The 19,197-nt window shown below is 40.5% G+C and overlaps 1 protein-coding gene across 3 annotated transcripts in view; it reads left to right on the forward strand.

Moving 5' to 3' along the window:
• The window catches only part of LOC27209109 (chaoptin), a 205,707-nt gene that overhangs the window by 25,967 nt on the left and 160,543 nt on the right, over window positions 1-19,197 (forward strand). For 2 of the 3 annotated variants that reach the window (XM_016174293.3, XM_016174294.3), the window contains exon 2: window positions 5,418-5,476. The exons of the other annotated variant lie outside the window; for it this stretch is intronic. The gene's annotated coding sequence lies outside the window, so the exon portion shown is untranslated. The remainder of the gene's footprint in view (window positions 1-5,417; window positions 5,477-19,197) is intronic. 3 annotated transcript variants of the gene reach the window in all.

A 19,197-nucleotide genomic window follows, 5' to 3' on the forward strand; every position in this document is an offset into this window, starting at 1 on the left:
ATTCCATTTTCAAAAAAAAAGTGGAATAAAACGTCGATTTCGAAACGGGATATAGAAAAATAGCTTTGTATTTCTTAGTTTCTCTTGCACTGCTATTTCCTTGAACACAGCTGTAAGTGTGCACTATTGCAGTCAAGATTTCACCATAAAAGAAGGGAGAATGCTAGAGTAGAGTTCCCCGACTATCAGATATGAAATTAGATCAGATATGAAAAAATATTGAAACATTTTTAAAAGTGTGGCCGTGGCAGTTTTGGGCGGTTTGTAGGCGTTAGAGTGGACGTAGCAATATAGGTCTCTAGAATCTGTATGCTAAATCTTAACCTTCTAACTTTTATAGTTCCTGAGATCTCGACGCTCATACGGACGGTCAGACATACATGGCCAGTTTGACACGGCTATTGATTCTGATCAAGAATATTTATACTCTATATGGTCGGAACAAAGACACTAGAATAATTGAATATTCTAGTGTCTTTGTTTGGAAACGCTTTCTTCTACCTGTTACATACTTTTCAACGTGTCGCCTAATATACTCTGAATTTTGCCATGGAATGTTTAAAAACACATGGTAGATACATAGTTTGTATATTCATGAGTTACCAATTGCAGACTTATATAGTCGATTTTTTAGCTCATGTATCTAACACAATCGATGGCAGAACTACGCATAGACAGAATGTAAGATTAAAGCTCATTTTGAGTGAACTACTACTACTACTACTGGTAGCCTAACGAGAATTTCAACACTGCTGAATGTCAACACCTTGCTGAATGCAGTGGCATTCGATCCCCGTTCTACCAGTGCAATCGATTCACTTTCTCTCACTCTCACTATACCGATAAGAGCGTTCTGTGCCGCGGGGAAATAATAAAGAAAAAACACTAAACCGAGATTATGCAAATCAAAGGCACCCGCCGCCCATCGCCACCGCTTTGGGGAACAACGACCACATTGACTTGCGCCCTCATGCATATGGATGCGTGCTCGACGTATTTGTTTATGCGCCCGCCATCTTGTTTGATCAAACACGAGCGCAAGCACATCTGTATATTTATGAGCTACCGCCTCGCCCCTTCCACCAGCAACCCCATTCAGCACCCGCACACAGCCTGGATTAACCGCATCTCAGCCAATGTAACGGCACTTTGTGCGAGCTGTGGTATATATCCATACATCCATGTGCATCCATCCAACACATCTATACAAAATTGTACAACGCGAAAAATACAACTCTGTAGCGTTACTTTCGTACAGAGCTAGCACATCAACAATTGTACCGCAGGCATACATTACATACAAACATTAGTATTTACACATTTTTAATCGATAATAGGTGTTCCATACAGTATGGTATGGCTTATCGCTGTTTACATGGTTAAAACTAATAATAATATGCGACCCTCGTAGAACTGAAGGGTTAGAAGGTATGTAACAGGCTGAAGGATGCAACTGACCCTATAAATTACTTGTATTCGTGATCAGGATAACTAACCTGTAGACTCCAGACAGAATAATTATACATCAAATAGAATAAATTATAATTGGAATAATAATCAGAATAATAATTGGCCGCAAAACGGAAACTTTGGACAAAATAATAATTGAAATTCAAATAACAATTCTATGGTAGATAGTTCCATAAGTTAATACCTCGTCCCAATTATAATTACTATAGTCAGAGTAATCATTATAAAAATGGGTATAATAATAACAGACAGAATTATAATAATTTTTCGCAAAGAAATAATTTAAATCAACATCAAGAGAGAAATTGAAATTACCATTAAAACGGGAAGAAACTGGGACCGTAAGTCAACCAGCCCAGAAAGGTATGAAAATAACTAAAATTTATGATCATATTTGATGATCTTCATTTATTTGAAGATCATATTTAGATCAGAACCCTACAGAGAAATGCCACATAGAACAAGAATATACAGAAATACAAAAAACAACTAAAAATATTATTTATAGCAACCAATATGTCATGCTATGTCAGTCTCAGATTTCGTTAATAATGAAATCGATAGAATGCTAAAAAAACAAACTATAAGACCAAGTAGAAAACCTTATAATTCACCAGTCCTAGTAATACCCAAAAAGGGTCAAAACGAAAATGGAACTCTAAAACATAGACAAGTTTTGACTATACACTACATAACTACACGAAAACACAATACCGGACAGATAGCCGATGTAAGATCATATCATCGACCCATATGTAATATTGATAGTTCAAGAAGTTTCTAAAGAACAGCTTCTTGGCCGAGGTTGATTGCATTAGGGCTAAGAATTATAAGATCAGATTCGGGAGAAGATCGAGAACGGGTTCCTCCTAAGGTTAAGCAAATAACCAGTGTCTTGTAAAAGTGTAAGTGAAAGAGTTTATCATCAAAAAATATAAAATTATATTGAGACATCATCACAACAACATCAATTTTAATTTGGATGCTCTCACCTTCATCAACATGCACATATGTATATCCACATGCATATCCACATTTCCTAATGGAGCATAAATATGCATACCTTTCTGTTGGCGGGTGTGTGTGCAACAACCAATTCGATTTCCATTTCTGCACAAAATTTATGCGCGAGTGCAATGCAGTTTTATTGAATTTGATTAGAAACTCATCAAGGCTGCTGCTTTTGTGGCTGCTGCCTCAATGCTCCAATGCCTCAACTTGCATACTGCCAGGTGGCACAAATGATGTGAAGGTCGTTCATTACGGTGGCGATGACAGAGGAGCCAAGGATCCAAACAGCCCGACATAACTTTGAATATGCAATGGGGCTGAACTGCAATGGCGTTTGGGCTGAGTTCTTTTCATGACTGCTAATTATGACTGTAGAGTATCAAATGTTTCTCACGAATATACTCGTCTAACTTTAGTAGCATTATTTTCTTCTTCCAAAAATGTATGACTGTAACACTCCGGGTAGATAGGTATGATGACCAAAAGAAATTTGCTATGATTGCCACCGTAAGAAGTATAAGCTACCGGGTGCTAAGGTACATAATCACTCTAAATAAAAGTATTGCTTATCAAGTAAACGTGGCTTATTTGTGTTTTTTAACATAGAGTATAAAGTCAAAAAAGTATTGACTGGGGCTACCTGTCACCTTTTTTAGATTCGCTTTTAATAGTGTAAAGACCGTTTAAATATAAATTCTTGTTTAAGAACAGAGTGCTGCATGTTTTTTGCCATGTGCCAAAATAATAGATTCATTCCACCCGCAAGTTGAATAGAGAACCAATTGTAAGAAGATAAATACTTATTAATACTTAATTAATACGATATATATTACTTACGCTAACGGTATCGATAATTTCACTACGATGAATACGGTTGGTATTATCGAACGATTCAAGCAATATTAAAACTAATGCACGCCATTCTATAACGGTTTCGCCATTCATTTAAACAAGAGAGTCGAACCAACGACTACGCTTACATCCTGCTCACATCCTAAATGTTGCACGAACCCTTTGTCCAGATATTGGTTTTCACATTCGACGGTGCCCATACTTCTTTGCTGCATTTTTCCGCCGCCGGCTCTGCAACGAACTAATCTGCAATTTGCCACGTTCCCACGGGAGTTCACCCCACTACCTACCACGCCCCTTTGTCGGTACGCCCCGTTCGGACGGTGCTTATGCAAAGCATATTGTTGCTCATTATCTTCACAAGGATTAACATGTTATCCACAGCACGCTCGGCCGCTTCCCATTACGCGTGGTCCTTGCTCCTGCACTTGCTCTCTTTACTCCCCACTTTCCCGCACTTTTCCCCAGCCAGCACTTTCTGACCATTTTCTCCTGGCCCCGTCTTCCCGGCATTTCTTGCTTGCTTTGCTTCTGCAGCGCTGTTCCTGTTGATTTTTGCATGTCGCTGGCTTTGGTTTTTCGCCAGGTTTCCATGGACTTTTCTCAGTTTTTCTTGTTTTTCGCTGTTTTTTAGGTTTTCCGCATATTTTTTTGGCCTCTCGCTTTTTGCGCGCTAAGTACAAGCCTCTTCAGGCAGCTTTAGGGCGCCTTGCGAGCGTCGAATGTGTAAGAAGAATTATTACCGCATTTCCGTTTTTAGCCTCGCGCTCCGGCGGATTTGTACGTTGCCCTTGGCTCCCTTAACCATCCGGTTAGGTCGTGCACCTTCCGCGCCGTAGTCCCGATGCTCCGGGATCCGCGCTTGATACCCGGATTGTTGTGGCCCTCTGGCTGGCGTATTGCTTACAAATTGTGCGTCTCCTCGCCAGCGGCAGTATTTTCTGATGCAATTTCTGCCTTTGATGTCGCTCATACGCCGAGTTGCACGTGGCCTCGTAGATGTGCTTTTCGCTCTTTAGGCAAGAACACCAGTAGCTGTGTCCTCGGCGCGGTATCAAGCCACGGAGCAAGTTCCTAATAATTATTATGTATATATGTATATATTATCAACTTTCTTTATCGCCTCTAATAAAACACGTGGTCAATTTAATAAATTCAAGTTAACCTTTTTTCGAAATTAGAGCAACGCCACGTAGACGTCTAACCTATTTTGAATTCTTTTTTACGGGCTTAGCGGCCCTTGGCTTAACGTGTTTACCTTCGCCATCCGACACCTAGCCCCATCCACCCACTTGTTTTTCGACTTGAATTCTACGTTCTTCCTGCTTTGTTTTTGCGAATTTTTTCTTGACAAAGAACGCTCTGCTGATACAATTGCAGAGGTAACAATAAAATAAGCACCAAGGGTAGAACAAAAAGGAGGAAATAACACAAAGCGTTGAGATTGATTGAATTCCGAATTTTTAAGCATTTCGCCGCAGTCCAAAATTTCGTTAGTCAAACTGCAGGAGCGAGTGCACGGAACCGAAAACTGCTAAAAAAAGAGCACGAAGCCCCTTCAAGAAAAAAAAAAACAAGGAAATGGGGACGATATAAATATTGCAGAAACATTTTGAAGTACAGGAATATTCAACTTTAAGTCGTGCTTATCCGCAGACTAATAAAACATCAAAAAATGCTGTATGAAATGTTATACAAACTTTTGAAGCATTTGGGGGCAACACGGTATCTATGAGTTTTTAATTTTAAGGACGATTTGCGAAATGGTACGGTGGTGTAGAAATTGTGCCATAAGGTTGCTTAGCACGTTTAGAAATATAAACCTCTGTAAAGACCCCCGAAATTGGGTAATTATTTTCATTCGATAAATAGATATACTTATTGACCAAACCTGTGCCGCAGTGTAAAAAAAAATACAATATTATTGAAATTACAAGAACCAAGACGATTGAAAAAAACTTCAACTTGGGAACCCAATTCGTGTGATTCAACCACGATAGCTATTTATTTGGAAATAAGGGGCGGAAACTTTGAAACCCGTATGTTCACGACGCTCGTCTTCCCGCTCTTCTCTTTCTTTTTAGAGCCGTAGAGTTCGAGGCAATTGAATAAGCGATCCACAATCACGAGTCAATGTGTGAAGGTGAGTACAGCACTCGAACTACACGCCCCTTTTCACTCCTGTTGACCAAATCCGGATGCCCTGATTCCCTATCAACTTTCACAGACCGAAGAACACTACAAAAAAAATGAGCGGCTTACGGAGCCACATTGGACAGCAGCGAAAACTTCGAAACGTGTAACCGATAATTGTTTGAATTGGTTAAAAACTGATTAAACTTTTCATGACTAAAACGAGTATTTAAGGATTTTTTTCGGTAATGGCTCATAAGAAGGTCCCTCAACATTTGCAGCTCTGTTAAAACTCCTAGAATTCTCAATCTTTAGATGCATCTGAAGAATACAAAAAAACGTTGAGCAACACAGGCGAGAAGTGAAAGCCGGTGCCATAAAAAGAAACAAAAGAAGGCGGCGACCAAGGTGACCAGGGAAAGCCGGAATAAAAGAGTGTGAAGAGGACTTGTGCATATTGAATTAAGAGACAAGTGCAAGCAAGTTTGAGGCTTTTTAAACTGTTTACGTGTGTGTGTGGAGTCCTGACCGACTGCGGGTGTGTGGGTGAGCGGTTACATGAGAGTGCGAGTGTATGAGGGCCATTATTTTGTTATAACAATGGCGAAAGTTTCGAGCAATGGCCACAAGCTGAAGGTTCAGTGCCTTCCCACTTCTCCACACAATTCACCCATCGCCTCAAGTGCACCGAACACTTAACACAATCAATACACGCACGCACACACACACACACACACACACACACACAAGGGATGCGAAAATGAGAGAGGAAAATGAGTTAATGGAAATTCTTAGCAAGTATTGTGATTTGACAGCTGCGTGCAAGCTTGCGAGCAATAGGCGACTGCACGGAAAATAATACTATAGACGACTTCCCCGACTATCAGATACCCGTTACTCAGCTAGTGTGAATGCGAACGCGAAATATAATTTTTCTGTGATATCGATATATGTCGGTGAATAAAATGAAAACAAATTTAAAAATGGCGTGGCAGTTTTGAAAGGCTAGCTGGCGCAACAGTGGGCGTGGCAACATAAATCAATAAACTTTGCTGCGACAATGTATCTAGAATCTGTATGCTCAATCGCAACCTTCTAGCTTTTATAGTTCCATATATATATAGAACAGGGTCAGCTGGACACGGCCTTTTGACCTGATCAAAAATATATATACTTTATATGGTCAGAAACGCTTCCTTCTGTCTGTTGCATACTTTTCAAAGAATCTAGTATACCCTTTTACTCTACTAGTAACGGGTAAATAGATCGCTCCACGTTATCAGTTTCTTTTGCCAGGGAACTCAGATTTTAACACCAATAAATGGAAAATCCATTAAAATCGACAATCAGCAATGAAATATTTATAGCTAAAAGACAACTCAATTTCACTCGTAATTTTCTACGACTTTTTTTTGCGTGTACGATAAATGGAGTCGAAAGAAAGGGTGCAAAAGATGTTAAAGCATCGACTAACTGCACAAAGGCCGTCCGAAACTGTCAGTGTAAAGAAGCTCGTCTCCTTTTACAATTGAATCTCGCTAAGGAAAACCTCTCTCGAGCTTTCCTTTTGTGTTGAGGAGGGAAAACTTCAGCAAAACTTGAAAAAGAGCAAGTTTGAGAGTGCGAGAGTATGAGTGCTCCAATTTAACTTGGAGAATTTGAGGGATCCCCAGGCGAACGACGGTGGTGTTTGTTTGTCTAATAAAACCTCTCCCAATACACACACGCATCATTTTCCTTTTTTTCATTTGTGCGTGCACAGCCCGTGGCCCAGCATCATTCATTCATTCATTAATTCATTCATTCTTTTCGTACCATTCGAATGGTATGCATTCTATTTAAGCCCGTTTTTTGCTGGATTTCTCCAACCGACATTGTTCTACAAATTGATGTTGGCCAAGAACAAGAAAAAAGTTAATAGGGGCCTTCAATAGGAACAGAGAGCATCAAAAAGTGCAGGAGATTTGAAAAACATTTCTGCGTACTTATATCATTATTTTTCATAAACTTAAACTATTTATTTAAAAAATATCATTATGTGAACTTAAAATGTTCTATGGTATTACTAAGTAAATAAGATTAGCCCGTTGATAGATAATCCTGGATTCTGTCCTAACAGCTACTAAGGAACTTTAAGTTCATTAAAATACAAATTTTAGTTAATCTAAAATTAAGTAACTTGTTAAAAATTGTATGGAGCTGTAAAGTTATTAAACAAAAGAATTGACTTTGTTAACGACAATTCTGAGTGACCCTGATAAGTTATGCGACCAAAAGTACTCCTCAAATATTCGGGCTATCAGTTTTTGTGGTTTGTTTCCCTTCCCTCGGCTGATTGATGTATTAAGCCATGTCGGAGCCTTTTGTGGGCCGTTCATCTCCCGAATCCGTCCCCCAGGATATCCCATCCCGATCCAGTTCATCCCCAATATCCGTGCCTGTCTCCATAGGCTTCTGCGTCTTGATAAATGATTCGTCGACGATGGTCAGCGGCAGCCATGTGCCATAAAAGTCAGAGGATAAATGGAATCAAACCTAGTTATTTCCAAAATGCAATGCCACTCAATTAGACGCGTAGCAAATGAATTTATCAACATTATTGGAATTATCTTGGCCATTAAAATCTAACGCTGTTCTGGGCATTTGCTTTTTAACGAGGAATTATAGCTGCATTGTTGTTTGTTATTGTTATTGTTAGCGTTAGTGTTATTGTTTTTTCTATTGTCCTTGTCACCAGAGGAGCGAAAATAAGAAGAGGAAAGTGCGCGTCTTTTATGACTTCCGTTTGGCTAAAATGCCGCAACGGGGCACGACTGTGGGGTAAAATTCGAACGGGTTGGTGTAGCGGCAGCTGCAGCTTCAGCTTGACTCCACGCTCGAATGCGCTTGAACCCACTAAAATCCGCCCAAAGCCACCCCCAATTGTCTGCTTTTGGCCACCGAAGGCAGCTGCCGTTGCCGAGCTTTGTTTGCAAAATAAAACTCACAAGCAAAATTGTAATGAAAAGCACAATAAACTGTCAGTTTAAATATGAAAGACTCCGCTGTCTGTCTGACTTTCTGAGCACCTAACGCTCGCCACGTCCCCAAGCGCCCGCGACGCTGTATAAAAGACCGTCAGTGGTGGCCACAGTGGATTATTGCCAGTAAATACCTTCAAGATATGTGCATCTTTTAAAAAACCCTGCTCTTATACAATATACTTTAAAAAAACGTCTAAGTGTATTTTAATTTTAATCCGAACGGTGCGTATAGCATAGCAATCACATACCCAGAATCAGAAAACCAGCCGACCAGACAAAAATCGCTTAGAATGAAATCAAATAAAAGAGCGTTGGGTATCGTGTCGTATCAACCATAACTTAAAATGATATTCTCAAATTATACCCAGCAATAGCTGGGATATGTGTCATATTCGGTGGTATGTCCCTGGTTATACACAGATTTTCCCTAGAAAAGAGCTCAATGGCCACCTCGGAAGACAATGCCATTCCAGTGTCGTCTTTAAGGGACGAACGCGGGACTGACTACGAGTTAAAATCGTAGTTGCAGTGCAAGGCGGCGTCAAGTGGCGAGCGTTGAAAGGAGCAGCAGCAGTGTACCACCCGACGTATACGTAATGCCCCACAAAGTCCTCGTTCTGCGCCTTTGTGCGAACTTGTCGCTACTTAGCGAAAAGCGAATAGCGCACTGCCAGCTGCGGGGAAATCAGCCGCCGTAACAATGTGCTGGGAAAACATTTGGGGTCACTTGTGGAAAATCTTTACCAACAGGGACAATGCTGCGAAGTGAATCCATAATGAATGCACTCATTCGACTGAGGTTGGTGTTTCGCATGTGAGTGCGTTCTTCGCAACCTCCGTGGTGTGCGCGCAGATTTTCTTCGGCTTCAGGGTTAAGTTAATACTGCCGGTGGGCGGATTGCGTTCCACCTCAATTGAATTCAATGGAATTGGCTAAATGAGGCAGAAATTATTTTTACAATAGTCCATTTTGAATTTGTTAGGGAATTTTGTTAAAATAAGTTATGCCTGATAACTTGATCCTATTGTAGAACATAAAAACTAATCTCACTATTAACGAGAGTATTTGGAATATGCGCATAGAACAGCCATTCAGAAATAATTGCTATATAAACTGCCCTAAATCGACTTAAGTAAACCCCGTTCCCCTCGTTAAAAGTCCTGCCCAGTGATAACATTTTGCGTTCATTCCGGACATGGGAACGTTAGCGATGCGGAGTTATTCTGCCTCCTGCCCGCCCAGAACCTCTCTAACATCTAAGCGCCATCCCCACTGCATAGTTTGTTGTCATTAACGGGCAGCGGCGCAGTCTGTCGCAGCCATGCCATAAATGTAAAATAAAGCGCAATACAAAAACAATAACTGTAACAATAACACTAATAACAGGCCACCAGGATGTGGGCACAGGGCCGTGAGTGGGCGTGGTCTTGCCAACAACGGCTGAGTCGAAATAAATAAAGGGCATCAACAAACAACAGGCAACACTAATCGTACAAAAGGAGTCACATTGCCAAACAACGTCCAGTAAATGAGAAGTTATGAAGTTGCCAACGATCGAACCATTATTGTTGCCCATTTTTTCGGAAACTGCAATTATAAAAATCAAAAATCAGATGTAACTAAAGATCTCCTCTTCAAGCGTACGCCACTTTCTGTATTACGATCAAGAGGATCATAAGTAAAAAGCAGAGTCAATTACGCCATGTCCGTCCGCCCATAACTAAACTTGCATCCCAATTTTAATACCCGTTATTCGTAGAGTAAAAGTGTATACCATATTCGTTTATAAGTATGTACCAGGTAGAAAAAAACGTTTCCGACCATATAAAGTATATATATTCATTATCAGGAAGTCGTCTGTCCGTATGAACGTCATGATATCAGGAACTATAAAAGCTACGAGATTGATATTCAGCATACAGATTCTAGAAGCCGCAGCGCAAGTTTGTTGGCACATGCTGCAACGCCCACTTCAATAGCCTACAATCCGCCCAAAACTGCCACGCCCACATTTTTGAAAAATATTTTTTGATTTTTGGGTTTTTTTATATTTTTATTCGGCTTGTTATCGTATTGATAAGAAACTTTTTGCCACACTAACGCCCACAAGCCGCCTATTTTTCGCATTCTCAATTCGACTAGCTATTTAACGGGTATATGATAGTCGTGGTACTCGACTATATCAATTTTTCTTGCTTTATTATACCCGTTATTCGTAGAGTAAAAGGGTGTTCTAGATTGGTTGAAAATAATGTAACAGGCAGAAGGAAACGTTTTCGACTATATATATATGTATATATTCTTGATCAGGATCAATAGCATAGTCGATCTAGCCATGTCCGTCTGTCCGTATGAACGTCGAGATCTCAGGAACTTTAAAATCTAGAAGGTTGGGATTCAGCATATAGGTTCTAGGGACAAAGACGATGGTTTATTGACCCATGTTGCCACCGCAAAAAACTGCCACGACCACACTTTGGATAAATGTGTTGATATTTTTCCACATTTTTATAAGTCTTGTTATATTCTATCGAAAAAAACAATTTTGCCACGCCCACTCTAACGCTCTTAAGCCGCCTAATCGGTCACACCCACACTGTGGAACAATTTTTAAATTTTTTATAATTTTTCCCCAATACCTATCGATATCCCAGAAAAATTATTAAATTTCGTATTCGCATTCAAACTAGCTGAGTAACGGGTATCTGCTAGTCGGGGAACTCAACTATAGCATTCTCTCTTGTTTCGTAGTGCAGATTGGATAAATGTAGTATCTTGAGTCACTTTTTTAATTGTTGATAATGGAAGGAACTGATTGCTTTTTAGCGTTCGACTTTTGTTGTTGTTTTGGGGTATACAATTAATAAAAGAAAACGAACTAAATTTAATAAAAACTGGAATTTGTTAAAAAACTCATCAAGAAAACTCACTAAGATGTAAAACACATTGCTAGCTTTTACGCCCGTTTTCTACCACTGTTTTTGGCAGGAAATGCGACACTGCAGTGTGGGCCAAAATGGTAGTTCGCAAAGGGCTTCCTGCTAACGCTCCGCCATTTCTTTTCACTTTCAATCAGTTTTCAGTGTCCAAATTAAAATGTATTAGAATGCCCGACTGCGTTTTTGCGACTTTGTTGGGAAATGCATCACTGACGACGACGAGTGTATATGTGGGCCATAAATCTCGACGCCTCAGCTCATTTGAAGCAGTAAATGTTCGGAAAGCGACAGCAATTAAAAACGGCAAACACCGAAGGAGCATAAAAACTGCACTGCAGCTTCCTTCTAAGACCACTTAACAGTTCCTTAAGCGTCCTCAGGACTTACCCCCCTTCCATCGTTCATCGAGCAACTCTGTTGCCCAAATGGCAGTCGTAAAACTTCGAAGATTTACGCTGCTTGGTCTAGAAAATGACATAATATCTTGTGAGGACAACGGGTTTGAAAGTGCAACAGGGCAAACGAAAATGCTATCCGATAATCATAACAGTACACACGCCTTCTTCAAAACATCGTGCAAATCAATGGATTACTATCCCATAGTTATTTAGAATTTACGCGAAGTAGTAAAGATTTTAGTTGAGTATAACTCTCAAGGTTTTAGTATGCATGGTGCCACAATGAACTTAATATCTTCGATGCGTGCCAAGAATTTACAAATTTACAAATTTACAATTTACAAAATTGTATTCAAGTGAGTGTGGAAAAGTGCAGCCAAACTTAATCAGTATCAGTTTTACTACTTATTTCCCATGGCATATTAATCAGCTTATCCGTGCTCCGTGCTACTCGTCCGTCTGAAAAATAAAAGAAAATTACATTTGCTTAGCCGGTTTTAGGTTCCTGCATTTGCAGCACATCGCAGGGAGTCGGGGCTCAGAGGGAGTGACGAGGAGGAAACCAGGACCTCCACTTAACCGCAGAAAAAGCGATTAAAATTCAGCACAACAATTTACTCCGTTTATGGGGCAACATAACTTCGGGACTCAATAAAAAAGTTGGTCGTTATAAAACAAAATGATTCTATCAAATTGAGATTTGTGCCAATCAAGCGGAAATCAATCTGTGCCCCTCACCGACTTAGTTGGCCGTCATCATCGCTCAGAAAATCATAAATAATTTCGTCCACCTTGTTGAAGACAACAATAAAATATTCATTGCTTGTTTATTGAATGTAATTTAACAACACTTAACCCGCTCAAGGGCGGTCGGCCAATCACAGTAAAACGGAGGAAGCGGGGAAAGCTGTCCCAGTCCAGTGCGGCCGTCAAAGGGATCTATTACGTGGTATTTAATCAGATTTTTTACGACCAACCAACAATAAAAATGTAAATGGGCACGAAAGGATTGGCCTGGTCGCTGCCAGTGCCGTTTTGCCAAAAGGAAAAGCGCCTGGAAAGGACCCAGACCCCAGCAACTGACCGCCACTAAACTTTTCTGCTACGTTTAATGTTTGCTGTACCGTTCTGGGCTCTGCTGTTCGGTGCTGTTTCGTCCTGTTTTCCGTTTCCTGCGGCCTTAAGCGTCTTTATTTTGGCAGTTGGCTGACTTTGGCTTTTATGGCCATATGCCAACGCAGCGCCATAAAGAAAAATATGGTTTTACGATCGGCGGGAGGTTAAGTGAAAATGTCCATCGATAAACCCAATCAGTCAGCAAATTTACCACTGGCCTGTGTTCAATTACTCGCCCAACATTTTACCGCGCATAGAGGTCTTGAGATAGAGACAAAAAATATACATAGATTGTGCTGGCAGGTGAGCTGTGCGTATAATTAATTTCCAGTAGATGGCAAAAACTTTTATTAGCTTGTTCTTTATTTGAAGGCTGTCAGACTGGAGCAGTATGAAATTTACCTTGCCCTCCTGCGTTTCCGGAAATCCGCCAGCCATCTACTCGCCGTCATATTACATAGAATAATTAATTAATTTTGCGAAACAGTCGAGCGTATTTGACTGGCAAAAATTTTGCAATTACTCTAATTGTATTTGCTCAGCAGAAATATTTGATGGACCAACTGTAGTTGAAATTTTAATTACGTTTTTAGTTTTGGTTTTATTGGCTTATTTTTACCTTACGATTGTCAAGGAATGTTTTTACCATCAACAATTCGTCCTCACATCTTAAAGACATACTTGAGCAACCGACGGGTAAGCTACATATAATCAATAACAATAAATACAAAGGTCTACACCATTTGTAACTACTTTGATTAAGTCCAAGCAACTAGCATTTTCTTAGTATGCGATGGATTAAATTTTAAGAGAAATAAAATGTTCCCTTCTGGAATGTACATTTTGCCTCTCGCAAATCTGCCGCAGATTTGAGATCTCCTCGCAAATCCCCGATTGACTTGGCCAACGATGGAAGTGGGTCACTTGGCGTTTTCCATTTTCATTTCTGGCTTGCATACAGGTAAAACATTAACAGAGCCATACATAAGGATAATCTGGCTCTTGCTTTTAAAGCCATTGTTTGTCTCCATTGTGTGTTTGTGGCTCTGTTTGTGTGGTTACGAGTGTGCGGGTGGTGGGGGAAGTGAAATCCATAAATATTACTGTAACAGTAACCATTACGTTTCCCATGTCCGTGTAGCCTTGTTTTCACTTTGATTGTTACGTGTTGCCTGCACCGTTCGAGCTTTCTGCCTCGCCCGCCCACTTTTTCGCCATCAGCCCCCCTCCCCCCTCGCAGCATGCAGGCAAATTGGATTTTCATGCATACTTGGTCACACGCGCCCCAAAAGGCAGCCCAGAAACGGATGGCGATATTGAGATTGGAGTTGGCGATGAATATGGAGACATAAGCCCGAGCCACACCCATGGACAGGATCTTGCTCCTGGTGCCCACTGTGGACTTCGAAAAAAAATAGTCGGGAGGGGAATAATGTTTAAAAATATAAAAAAAAGTGGCCTCGCGCAGTGTGGACATGCCCATGAACTAACTATTATGGGGAAGTGTGACCATGGTTCAATTATTCGACTCAACGTGCGGAGTAGCCAATATAATTTTCAATATTCAAAATCGTCGCACAAAAAAAGCTTAGCGCTCAACTCTATCGCCGACTCCTATACAGCGTTTCAGAATTTCTCGCCTCCTGCTTAACGTAGTTATCTGCCTTATTCTGCGCCACCTTGTTGACTGTCCTTAGTCGCATTGTCCTTTTGCGTTTTGTCTTGTGTTTTATGTCCTCGCTCTGTGCTCGTTTGTGCGTTCGATTCGTTGTTGTTGCTGTCTCTGCTGGCATAAATTTATTATAAAATAATTTGCATAATTCGTTATTACTCAGCATAAACAACGTGAAATTAAGCCGATTTCTTTTTATGCTTTCGCAGAGCCTCTTTCTCACCGTCGCCTCCAAGCACACCCTCCCACTTGACTCCACTCTGAATCCATTCCCGCATCCCATCCGTATCCACAACCCCATGCCCTCTGTCTCGTCCTATTGCTGCTTCGTGTCTATTTTGTCAATGTCATTTGTTTTGTCAAAAGCTCAGCTCGACATTCGCCCGAATCATTTGGTAGCTGTCCTGCCCCAGGAGCTTCCCAGGACACCTTTTGGGTCGCAGCTGCTCGAGCTGCTAAATCCCGGGTCTTTGTCTCGGCACTGAAATGTGAAGGAAGCATTGAAATACATATTGGAGCCTTACTCCCGAGCCTACGATGGCTTAATATTTATGATTATTGTAAATCTATTTGCATGATTTCGAAAAAGCTAGCTGCCGATACAGTGAGATTGTAAGGGGTTTTGTAGGACTTAGGGGTGAGCATGAGTCCTTCGATAGGCAACACCTTATTGGGGACCAGGAAATGGATTCGATTTTGAAATTAGATAAATAGTATCTATTGTAATCAAAAGAAGTGCTTTCTATTCACAGAGGTAAAGCTAAGATAATGCCTTGTTATGTTGATACTCCCTGCACATATATAGATATTTAGTGTCAACTGTGGAAATTCGGGGCTTGTTCCTTTGCCAGCAGCTGGCCTACACCAAGAACTTGACCCAATCGGCTCCATTTTACATAGACACCCACTCAAAAACAAATAAACACATCCAGAATCGGTAAAACATATGCAGGCGCCAATAGGTGGAATACATTTTGTAGCATTTGAATGCTAACTGAGTTTACTTTTCAATTTGATTTGGTTGTCTAAGCAAATAACGTGAGCCAGCTCGCCAGTATAAACAAATGGATATACTTACAGTAGAGGGAGAGTGAAGGAGGAGCTAGAGGGCGGATAGATGATGCTTTAGATTTTGATGGCCTGTCTGAGAAGTAGAGCGTCCTGCGTTCGTCCAATCTCCATACAAAAGCACTACTTATTATGCCAGTAAGTAAATATTATTCACGTTAACTTCTACAAATAGTTCCTACACACAGATAGTCGCAGTAGATAGATACTAGAGCCTCCGACACTGGAAGAAAAGTAGACGTATAAATCGACATTGCATTGTTTGGTCTGCCTTCCCCAGACGTTTGGTGCCAGTTTAATGTTAGCTACAAAGAATGGGATGTTTTAGATCGTTTCTGTATCAAGATCGGATTACCAGTATTTCTTTATTAATATATTTAAATATTGTTTTTTATATATCCGTTTCTAAATTAATAGTTAAAAGTCGGTGAAGCCTATGAATATGTGATTTCTATCTACTTATTTATAGTATTGAGGAATATTTTTATTCTTTAATTTGTATGCTTTTATTCGACCTAAAATGACCCAACTATTTTCCCAGTGCATTTTCCAGGATCATGAGATTTTGCTCTTGTTGATGCCGGGCAGAATCTTGTTGTCCTTCCCGTTCTGTCCTTCCCCCAGACACATACACATACATGCACACCCTTACACATACACATACTCCCTTATTTATTGCCCTCGCTGCTTACCTTTTGTTGGATGAGGAACAGGAAAAGGCAATGGCAGCAAAGGGAATACCATTTCAAGCTCTTTTCACTCTGCTTTAATGCAACCTTTTTTGAAGGAATTCTTGAACACAACATACTTCACTAAACTAAATTTTTAGCCTTAACAGTTCGATGCGTCTATAATTTTGGGTTGGAGCCTCAAATGAGCCATCAGCGTATTTTGCATTGAAATTAAAGGTTACATAGCCTAACATTTAAGTTCCAAATGCTTTGCTTTCGTTATTGGTCAAGTTGACTTTGGGGCGGCCTTTTCGTGGAATTTATAAGGCAAATATGCTAAAAATTGTCAAACAAAAGTTCAAAATTCGTTTTGTACATAAAACGGCTCCGACAAAAAGCAAATATTGTTCTGCGGCGGTCGTATTTTCCTTTTTCTGCTTTTTGTGGGTAGTGGGGTCGCCGCCACGAGGCCAAGAAATAACGTTAAAGCGGTTAATAAAATTGCGCTCATTAAAGAATAGCCAACTTTTGCCCAGCGGCTAAAACGTGATAAAGGTTAGAGGAGTAAACTGAAACCAAAATCGGTGGCCAACGCCCCACCATCAAGAGTTTTTACCCGCCGGCGGGAAAAAAGAAAAAAATCCGAGCAAAGGAGAAAATGGAGAGTACGCTGGAAAAATAAGAAAAATCAAAAGCAAGTGCACACCGCAGCCGGGACACAAAAAAAAAAATCAGAAATCAAGAGCTCAGAAGTGGATACAATGTGGTTGAGTATATGAGGGCACATATGTATGTAGGACTTTCTGGCAATGGGTGCACTTAGAAACACCCTCAAATTTTGGTTCTTAATATTAACTTGATTTGATATTATTTGAATTATAGAACACAGCTGCTTCTTATACGATTTTTTTAATACAAATGGATAAAATAAAATGATTCGCTTCAGCCAAATCGATCTAGTCATCTTATTTTGCCCGCCCATATGAGTTTCCAGATTTTGGGAACTAAAAAAATAGATCTTGGGAAATTCGTATCAATACAGGAAACTTTGAAAACCTGCTGCTAACTATTTTTTTATATTATCTATTTAAAAAGATGTGTTTTAAGTAATTAAAAGTTAAAATAACAGCACCCTTTGAGAGAGACTTTTGAGTCAACTTTTTTGCAGTGCCAATGGTGGGCGCCATGAAATGCGGCTGAGCAGAAGTGAATGCCCTTGCCGGGACTTGAATGCTGCGCATGCTGCCATGAATACGAATTGCATTTTCCGAGGGCCAGGAGGTGCGCGATAGGCTTGCGAGTTACACTAGCAGAAAGTCAAGTTGAAAGACGAAACCCAGCCCGTTTTGGGGGTCAACTGTTGGTCAGCTGAACACCACTTTCCCACCATGACCACCACAGCACCCTACGGCACCACTCGACGGTGGGCCAAAAACAGAATTTTTTAACCGGCGGCCACATGCACATGCGAAAGCCGAAGGGGAAAGCCAGAGAGCTACATTCGGAAAACAGGGCAGGGAAAGTGTAGGCAAACAAGTGAAAGAAAGCTAAAGAAAATGTTAATGGCCCTCTGTTGCTAGCCATCTCGCTCTGCTATTTATACACGTTACTCGTAGACTAAATGGGTATACTAGATCCTTTAAAAAGAATGTAACAGGAAGAATATTCTCACTTATTCTTGGCCATGTCCGACCGTTTGAAAAATGTTTGGATATTTTTTAATATTATTAGTCTTCTAAATTTCTATCGATTTTCCAAAAATCTTTATGTGACGCCCATACTTATACAATTTTGCTACATTTTTCTTCGTTTAATTGCTGGTCTTGTCAATTTCTATCCACAAAACGCCCAAAACGAGCACTTATTACCAGTTTTTACATTTTTTTTTATTCCCCAAAATCTATAGATATCCCAGAAAAATTATGACATTTCGTGTTCGCATTCCCACAAGCTGAGTAAGGTGTATCTGACCGTCGGGGAACTTGACTATAGAATTTTCTCTTGTTTCCATCTCCGTTTCTCTTTGGTACACAGAGCGAAAAGCGGTGCGTATATTCGGATTCAAGTCTTAGATAAATGCACTAGAGGCTCTAATTAAGCCAATCCCAGTTATGTATTCCCCGGATGTCCAAGTAGTGCTGCTAGTTAAAATCCAATTTCCAAGATCTGTGTTGTTCAGTCAATAAGTAAATGTGCAATATTCAGCACACACTCAACAGACACACATTTTCTTCGTATACTTCTGTATTTGCTCCTGCTTTTGCTGCAGGCAAAGTTTTAATAAAGACAAGGACAAAAGCGTTGAACAATTCAGACGCAAAACAGAAACAAAGCAAAGCAAACATTTCATGCTCAAAATAAAAACGAAAGCAACCGAGACCGAGCACACAGCCGCAGATACAGATGCTCAGATACATATGAGCCGGATTCTGGAGTGCAAAGTGTAAGCCAAAGCTAAAAAGTCAAGTCAAAACCAGGCAAGGACCATGAAAGTAACCAAACGGCTGTCTAATGGGAGCAGTCAAGCGTTTTCGCTTGCGAGGGTGCGAGGCCGTCTTCATGGTCTAATTTACCATGCTCCATCGCTTATGAACATACGTACATCCCTAAATATGTATATGTATGTTCTTGCGTACATATAGGCTCGAAATCACTGCTGAGCCCAGAGCTCAAAGAACACGGGCGTCGTTTGCAGAAGGGGCTTTCGAGTGCGAGGCCCAGACGTTGCCGGAAACGGTTCAAGCGGCAATCCTTTGTATTATTCAATTACCTCGTGATTGAACTGACCCCTCAGGTGATTGCCCCGCCCACGACCCTGCCGACGCACCACAAACGCACCCCAA

This window comes from Drosophila simulans, chromosome X (genome assembly GCF_016746395.2).
Source record: "Drosophila simulans strain w501 chromosome X, Prin_Dsim_3.1, whole genome shotgun sequence".
In the NCBI taxonomy this organism is placed as follows: domain Eukaryota; kingdom Metazoa; phylum Arthropoda; class Insecta; order Diptera; family Drosophilidae; genus Drosophila; species Drosophila simulans.